Source organism: Lygodium microphyllum, chromosome 5, assembly GCF_053477565.2.
Source record: "Lygodium microphyllum isolate KBCC chromosome 5, Lygodium_microphyllum_v1.1.10, whole genome shotgun sequence".
NCBI lineage: Eukaryota > Viridiplantae > Streptophyta > Polypodiopsida > Schizaeales > Lygodiaceae > Lygodium > Lygodium microphyllum.
The window spans coordinates 17,345,831-17,355,394 of record NC_141139.1 but is presented as its reverse complement, the minus strand read 5'-3'; positions in this window follow the sequence as shown (position 1 = coordinate 17,355,394).

Here is a 9,564-nt window from a genome sequence, read left to right as displayed (position 1 = left end):
CTACATGGGAGACTTTCCAAAAGAGATTTTTTCAGAATTTCCTTCATCCTCAGTTCCATGAAAAAGCCATCAAAAGCAATGGGATCTTCTATAGCAAAGGGATCGCGAACCTATTTCCCAATACACTGAACGTTTCTGGAATGCTCTACTGCAACTATGCATGCTTGAAGATGTACCTGAAGCGACTCACAAACGCAAGTTTATGTCTGGCCTACTTGGACATTACTATGCTGAAGTCAATATGTTCAAGCCTACAACCCTTGAAGATGCAATTTCCTTGGCTCATGACACTGACGACAAGATTCGAGGAAGAGACAAGCGACCACAACAATTTCCAACTAATGGTAACTATGGTTCTAAACAATTCAATTCAAATTTTCGAAGATTCAATCTAAGTTATTTTCTTCCATCTTCATTCCGTAAGTCTTGGACACAACCACCTGCTTTGCCATCAAACAACAATCCAAACCCTAAGCCATCCTCACAGTCAAATCCCAACATTCCTAAACTTCTTGCCATTACCAATAATGTCTCTAAAGCAAAACCCATAATTTGTTACAAATGCCATCAACTTGGACATCTAGCAGCCAATTATCAATCCAAAAAGCCACATGTCCATATCAATTATCTGGGCGCAATAGAAGACGAAGAACGTGAGGAAATGCCTAACTTTACGGAAGATGATGACGACCTTGGTACTACTTCGGATACTTTGCCAGGTATGCCAACTCCACATTCTTTGTTAACAATGAAATGTTTTGTGCATGGTAAAAAAAGACTATTTTACATGATGATGGGAGCACACATGACTTTATTTCTGCAAAGTTAGTCAAAGAATTGAATTTACAAACTATTTCTACACATTATCGCATCAAAGCTGCATTCCTAGGTGCAAGATATAATGGAACACAAGAGGTGTTAATTTAGAAATTAAAATTGATGAATATACTGAATGAAGAAATTTCTTAGTTGTACCTTTGCAGTCTAGTGACATTATCTTAGGAATGCCTTGGCGTCATCAATACAATCCCGATATAGATTATTCTACGCATTCAGTTAAATTTTATTTTCAAGGAAAACAAATCACATTGCATGGTATGCACGCTTCCAATAATTTTCCACTGCTTACTCATACTCAGGCTAAACGTGCATTACATAAAAGTAACAAATCTTATTTAATATGGGTGAATAAAATTCAAGCTAAAGAAAAACAAATGCATCCTATGCATACACAATTTCTTGCCCAATTTCAAGATTGTTTTCCTGTTGATTTACCACTTGGACTACCACCTTCACGTCCTAAAGATCACAAAATAGATTTAATTCATGGAATACAACCACCATGTAAAGCACCATATAGACATAACCAAATTGAACAGAAAGAAATTCAAAATCAAATAGAAGAATTGCTTAACAGAGGATTAATTAGGCCTAGTAATTCTCCATTTGGTGCACCTGTCTTATTAGTGAAAAAGAAAAATAATACTTATTGCATGTGCATAGATTATCGTGTCCTAAATAAAATTACTGTTAAAAATAGATATCCGATTCCTAAGGTAGATGATCTTATGGATAAGCTACAAGGATCTGCCATATTCAATAAGATAGATCTTAAATCTGGCTATCATCAAGTAAGATTGGACAAATTTGATATATTCAAAACTGCATTTAGAACACAATTTGGACACTATGAATTTCTAATTATGCCTTTTGGTTTAACTAATGCACCAGCCACATTTAGTCGCATGATGAATCGCATATTTCTGAAACATCAGCATTATGCCATAGTATTCTTTGATGATATATTAGTATTCAGGAAAAATGAGAATGAGCATTATGAACATTTGTCTTTAGTTTTTAAGTTGTTAAAAGACAATCAATTATATGCTAATCCAGAAAAGAGTGAATTCTTCCAAACAGAAATTGAATATCTAGGACACATTGTTTCATCAGAAGGTATTGAAGTCAACCCTAAAAATATAGAAGCAATTTTAAATTAGCCCATACCCAAAAATGTGCATGAATTACGTTCTTTTCTAGGTCTTACTAGTTTTTACAGAAAGTTTGTAAGGAATTTCTCATTACTTGCATTACCTTTGACAAAACTTTTAAAGAAGGGTATTGTGTATAATTGATCTGACAATCAACAAAAATCTTTTGATTTATTGAAACATGCTTTAACTCATGCTCCTGTATTACAACTACCTGATTTCAATAGACCATTCTTCTTAGTAGTTACTGACGCTAGTGGATCTAGAATGGGAGTAGTCCTTATGCAAGATAATCATCCCATAGCCTACTCTAGCTGTAAACTCAAACCATCTGAACTAAATTATTCTACCTACGATAAAGAATTGCTAGCTGTAGTACAATCCTTATGTCAATGGAAATATTATTTAATGGGTTTTGAATTTATGATCAAAACTGACCAACAAAGCATTAGACATCTCCTTAGTCAACCACAAATATATGACCGACACATTAAATAGGCAGCTTTTATTCAAAGTTTTCATCCCCTTATACAATATCAACCTGGGAAAGAGAATGTTGTAGCTGACGCTTTAAGTAGAAGACCGACAATTCATAATATTTTTGTGATATCATTTGATTCCCTTATCCCTATGAAAGATACTTATCATCAGGATCTTACTTTTCAAGCTGATTGGAATAAACTAGTTACAAATAATTGGATTCCTATTGATTCACTGTCTTACAATAATGGATTCATGTTTTATGAAAAAAGATTATGTGTGACAGTTCCATTTCGATCATTTGTTTTGCATGAAATTCATTGTCCTCCATATCAAGGTCATATAGGAATTATATCTACTTTGCATACATTGACTGAAGATTTTTATTGGCCACATATGGACACCGATGTATCTAACTTTGTATCTGAATGTTTAGTTTGTCAACGAGTTAAAAGACACCATGGTAAACAATATGGTTTACTAATGCCATTATCTATTCCATCACGACCATGGGAACAGATTTCAATGGATTTTATCACTGGTTTACCTAACACTAAAGCTAACCATTATATGATTTAGACTGTTGTAGACAGGTTTAGCAAACAAGCATATTTTATTCCATGCAAGAAAACTTTAACGGCATCTCAAGCTGCTCAATTGTTTTTAAAAATTGTTTTCGCTAACCATGGTTTACCAAAAGTTATTACTTCTGATCATGATTCTAAATTCTGTAATAATTTTTGGATTACTTTGTTTGCTAACTTAGGAACAAAGATTGATTTTTCATCTACATTTCATCATGAAACAAACGGTCAAACAGAAGCTACTAATAGTACTATTTTAGATCTTTTGCATACTTACACCATTTCAAAACCACACACATGGGATACACATCTACATTTACTTCAGTTTGCATATAATAATACACCACATACAGCTACCAAGAAAGCACTATTTGAAGTTATTTATGGATATCGATTGTCTACACCTGTTGCATCATTATCAAACAAAATTCAAACTGCTGATGATATTGCTAACATGCGTGCCACTATTTTTTATGAAGTTAAAGATATGATTGCCAAAGCCCAGCAATCATATACAAAACAAGCAAATAAGAAAAGACAGACTATGAATTTTAAAGTTGATGATTATGTTTGGTTACGCATAGAAAAACGAAGATTACAAAGTGTAGATAAACACCCAATTGTCAAATTAGCACCTAGATTTTATGGACCATTTAAGATCATACACAAAATCAATGACAATGCATTTAAACTAGAACTACCACAACATTGGAAAATCCACAACACCTTCCATATTAGTTTATTACGACCTTTTAGAGGCCAATTACCTGTACACCCTATATATGAAAACCCACCTTTATTAGATGATGAAACTGAAATCCTTGAGCTTGAAACTATTATAGATACTGACTTTATGACCACTAGAACTGGCCGTAGATATTCTAGATATTTGGTCAAGTTTAAAAACCATCGTGTTGAAGAGGCCCAACAGATGCACGCTAGAGACTTAAATGCTTTTCCCACTCTCTTAGCTCCACATTGAGCTAATAGCAATTGAGGACGATTGCTATCCCACCCCGGGGGTATGATGCTAGGAGGCATATTCCACGGTGGATTCTGTGAGGTTTTGCGGTGGATTCCATGCCACGGTGGATTCCGTGAGGTTTTGCGGTGGATTCCGTAAAATTTTATTACCGGGGCTCATACACAAAGTGGATTCTTTGTGCGAGAATTCGATGGGGATGCCTATCCTTTTCGGACGTTTTGTTAATTTTATGTGTATATGGGTGATACCATAGCGGGTGATTCCGCAAAATACATATTTAAATTAATAAACGTTTATAAGTTTAGAGTGCACACTCGTGATAAATTAAGGTTAGGATTGATTTCTAACCAATTTATTTATGTAGCTGAAGACTGCTAGGTATTCACTTTTGTTGGTTTAATTGTATTATTTTTCTAACAATTGTGAATGCTTCAGTTGATGTGTAGAGCAAGTAGTGGTGGTAGTGGAAAGCATTGGAGGATAGCGTGTATTCAAAGTTATCGTCAACATTTTGATGGGCACGTATCTTAGGCACGGCGCCTATATTTTATCGCGCTTATTTATCAAAGCGCTTGATATTTATTTATTATTTTTGTATGCGCATGGACACACGATTTAAATACTTGTATTGGACATTGTATTTGGGTACCGCTTGACTTCTTGGGCGCCCATTAGCTTTAATTATTTATTGGCACAAAAGCAAACTCAAAAGCTAAAGCGTGCTATTTTGTAATTTGGGCTATTATTTGAGCTTGAAGATGAATAATATATGAAATACATGCTTTGTGGAGTGCTCACACAAGGCATGGGGGAAGATTGCACCCAATTGGTCTCTTGTTCATGTCGTGCAAGATTTCTACATTGATTTGTGTGCAAAAACTAGAGTTCTTTTGTTCTTGGGGACCTTTTGACGCTCACTACGCGGGCATACGACGATCGATCTATGCACCATATTGATTCGATTCATTGTGCTTTGTCTTTATCGTGTTTACCTCTTGTCTATTCTTTTTCTTCTCTTCCATCTCCTATCTCGACTTCCTTCTACCTCTGATTCCCGGTGGATACGACCTTTCGACAAAAACCCCTTCGACAATGGTTCTCTCTTTCTCCCCTCTCTCTCTCTCCACACCTCTCTCTCTAATACAATCTTACACATACTCTATCTCACCATTCTATCCCATGCTTTTTCCCTCTCTCTCTTCCCCTCCCACTCTCACTCACTCACTCACTCACTCACACACACACACACACTCTCTCTCTCTCTCTCTCTTTATCACCACCTTCCTCCCTCTCTCTACCTCCTCCTTCCTCCCCCCTCTCTCTGTTTCTCTCCCTCGCTCTCTCTCCCTGTATCTGCCTCTCACTCTCTCTCTCTTTATCTCTCACTCTCTTATCCCAATGTCATCTATTCCTTCCCCCCCCTCTCTCTCTCTCTCTCCCCAATGTCATCTCTTCCCTCCCTCCCTCCCCTCCCTCACACACACACACACGTGCGCGCGCGCACAATTGGTATTTCATTGGCATGAAATTGAGAAAGCAATATATCTATAAGAAGTAACCTTAAGCCCCTCTATCATGGCTAATTCTGATTTCAAAAGACAAGATCATGTCACCCTTTACGAGGGTGATGAAAGGATTGCAAAAGGTTTAGTCTGCCGACAAATGTTCGCCTCATCGAGCTTGCTCCCTGGATGACTGGGAGTTATTATCACCTTTGTGCATTAGAGGGGTGTGAAGGTCGTGGAAAAGGCAATAATGAGATTGATGTTGAGGAAAACACAATTGTGCAATGGCCAATTGAAAGCAGATCCTCTCTTGATTGTTGTTACGATTTCTCTATCTCCCCCTCTTATTCTATTTCGGATCATTGTTTGAAAGAAAAAGAGCAACGATCAGACAAGTCTTCTGAGGACTCTAACTTGTCTCCACGATCTACAACAAGACAACAGGCTATTGTCACCAGCAACATGTAATCACAAGGGGGGAGTCGCCCTCCAAGAGCGAGAGGAAGAGTAACACAAACACGATCATTGACTTTCGCCAAGCTACAAGCAACTGTTGCAATTGCATGTGGGAAAGGAGTGACATCAAGAGAAGGTGGGCGCGCTTTGATGACGCAGGTGAGGAAGGACAAGAGAAAGCTCATACTATCAAAGAGTGATACCGATGAGGAAATTAATGACCATCAAAACATCGAGTCCTTTAGTGCATGACAAGGGCGTGGCCGTACACAACCCAAGAAGAGTCAAACACAAAGAATCAAAAAGAAGCACATGACAGATGTGTGGCGAGACTACTCTCACAGTCAATTGCGATAAATGTATTGTGCAAGCATTCATAGAAGACCAGTTGGAAACATTGATGGTGAGTGCTTGCAAGAGATGGTAGCATGATTAAAATTATGGTTTTTATTTATTTACATTGATTGGACATTAATTACTTCATCATCTCATTCAGATGCGGACATCCACCCCTTTGCCACCCATATGTTGTTTGGTTTCCATACCTACAATTAGACAAGTCACATCAAGGTACAAGCAACTCTCAGAAACCTTTTTTAGCAATGGGTATGTTAGAGGGATGGGTATATTCATAGTGTCATTAGAGACTCCAAGACACTAGTGCAAGGAGGTTGATGATATGATTAGAACTGAGTGGGATCCCCATTGGCTAAAGAAGCATGAGGACTTCGAGGCAGAAAGCAGTAGCATTGATTGGGCCTTTTTGTCAAATTGCATGTTTTATGTTTGGGATAGTAACCATTAGCTCATAGCATGGATGAATGAGATATGCACATATGAGTGGCCCTAAATCGTAGGACCTTAACATTCTACAATGTGTTTGTTTCTTATATCATCCTTAACATAATTGAATGTTTGCAACAACCTTTCTAGATAATGCGAGGCAACATGTGTGCATTGACTGTCGCCTTGTAAAAGTGACAAGTGTGGTAGAGGGGGAGATTTTGTCAACTATTTATTGTACAAATAGGTATGCAATGGACCATATTCATGAGATCCTAATATAGAATGTACACAGGCTGGCACAAAAGGGGGTTGTCCATACCTCGTATCCAGACCTTGTTTGTGAAGCAAGGATGCTAGGGCAGGCTGACCACGCAACTATTTTTGACAAGTTAACTAATGAGGCAAAGGCATGGATGCAAGCGCACAGAAAGCTGACGCCCATTCTCGCATGGTACAAAGCACCATTGATTGCATTGGCCCACGTTATGTGAAAGGTAGGTAGTTCTTCAAGCTATCTTAACAATGTTTTTCCTTATGCATTTTTTCCTAATGCAATGATGTTGTCCCTAATTACAAAGTGCAAGACAAGTATGATATGGCAATGTGACCGATTGAACAAAAACGAACACACCTCTCCAACTCTGAGTTAAGAACCAAGTGGGGTGAGGCGTACTATAGTGTCAATGAAATGCTCGTCAAGAAAACTTGATGTTTGCTAAGAGTTGCAGACCCCAGTCTCGGAGAGAAGTGGTATCAGTAAGTTGCTACTTCTTTGTACGTGCCATCTATATGTACTTACACTACATTTGTCCAAAAGTAACAATGTTTTGGTTAATGCAAAACTGTCTCATGCTTGGAGTGGGGCTCCAAGACAGGGGGTGTATTGAATGAGGAGAGAGTATACACATTGGCATCCTCAAGGCTAAATGAGGCAAATTGTGTAAGGATATTGAAGGCTATGAATAGTTCTAACAGGAAAATTCTAACGTTGATGGGCATGTTTGAACGTAGGTTATTCTTGTTCGTCTAAATTATGTATATCATAAGTTAGACTAATTGGTATTAAACAACATATCTTTGATTCGAGCAAATGGAAATGTACCGTTTTGAAGTTGGGTAAGACAAGAGACCTTTTGGCCTATGTTGCAAGACAATGGAAAGAGACTGCTTTTGAGTTGGGAGGACTACTATAACATTCGAATGGAACATGATTTGTTCTTCCAATACACCTACGAGATAAAGAGAAAGCATAGAGAGCAAATGTTTCACAATGTCTTCCATGATTTCAAGCCATACGAAGGTATAGAGTCACAGAAGTCAACAAAGTTGGCAGCATTGAGGCTTCTATACATGTAGTTCACAATATCATTCTTTAGTAGCATGTCTGTGGTGCTATCTTGCCAATCCATTTAAGATTTGTAATGGTGACTTTGCAAGCATGTTCATGTATGGACAGATGGAGAGGAGGGCTATACAAACTCTCCTAGGAGAGTGTGAGGACTAGGCAAACATGCAGGAGGATCAATGCATGTATGAGGATTACCGGATAGAGCAACAATGGGACGAGAAGGTATATTGAAGATGCCATATTTTTCTCAACTATCCAGAAGGTGAAAATCCCTCCAATGAGAAAATTTTGTACCAAAAATACTTAAGGAAAAAACAAACACAAGAGACACAAGGATCCAAAAGCATGGTAAGTGAAATGAGTTGCATTCTTAGGAGTATATTGAACTTTGTTGTCTTCTAATGAAGAGACTATGATGGATTCACAGGAAACTAATACTAGTAGTGCGGTTACTATAAAAAGAAAACACAAGAGCAAGCGCACATCCAATATCATTGAAGAGAGACCAAGCGAAGATCAACCCTCATCACCAATTAATTTGGTTTCTCCACACCTAAAAGGTTTCATGTTTTGAAGTACCATAGCCAAGACATCTCTTGTGTCCCTCCAATGAAAATATTTTCTTGAATATGAATCGTAACCACCAAACCATGTAGGCCCCTTCGTTGATACCACTAAAGAGCAGATCGCAATGGAAGGCATCACCGAGGAGGTATGTGACATTGGCATGGATAGAAGGATACAACAAGTCCTTCCAGATCTTGCGGTGGAGTGTTACCTTACACACCACTATAGAGAGATTCACGACAATGACAAGAAGCAATGAGGCATCACATGGAATTGACACACGTATTATAGAGCACCAAGATGGTAAGCTTGCTTTTGTACAAAACTCATGATGTGAAGGCACATAATTCTTTTTCATCACCAAAGTGACATCAATAATACTTTTTAACATGCAGAGGGTAGAAGAATTGAGTGTCTTGGATTTGAGGTCACATCAAATGTGACGTGTGCGCAGAGAGGTAAAGAAACGATGCTTGTGAATTCACACATGTCATGATTGGATGATGTCAGAGCGTTAAAATATTCTATCATTATATGATGTTAATAGTGATGTGTGTCCTTGTGTAAGGAAGGAAAGAATGCAAGAATATGGACTAGCTGTGCTAGGGGACGTGGCACTACTGGTAAACAAGTGTGACTCGTGGTTTTTTTTCCCACAATATAATGCCAATAAGAATGGTCTGTATTTTTGCAAAGGGGGATACACTTTTTTATTTTCAACCTATAATGTTGGAGGATGTGCCAACCTATAATGTTGGAGGATACACTTTTTTTTTTCCAACCTATAATGTTGGAGGATGTGCCAGCCACAAACACTGGTGAACTAACGTGTCTCAATAATACTATCTACAATAACAATTTG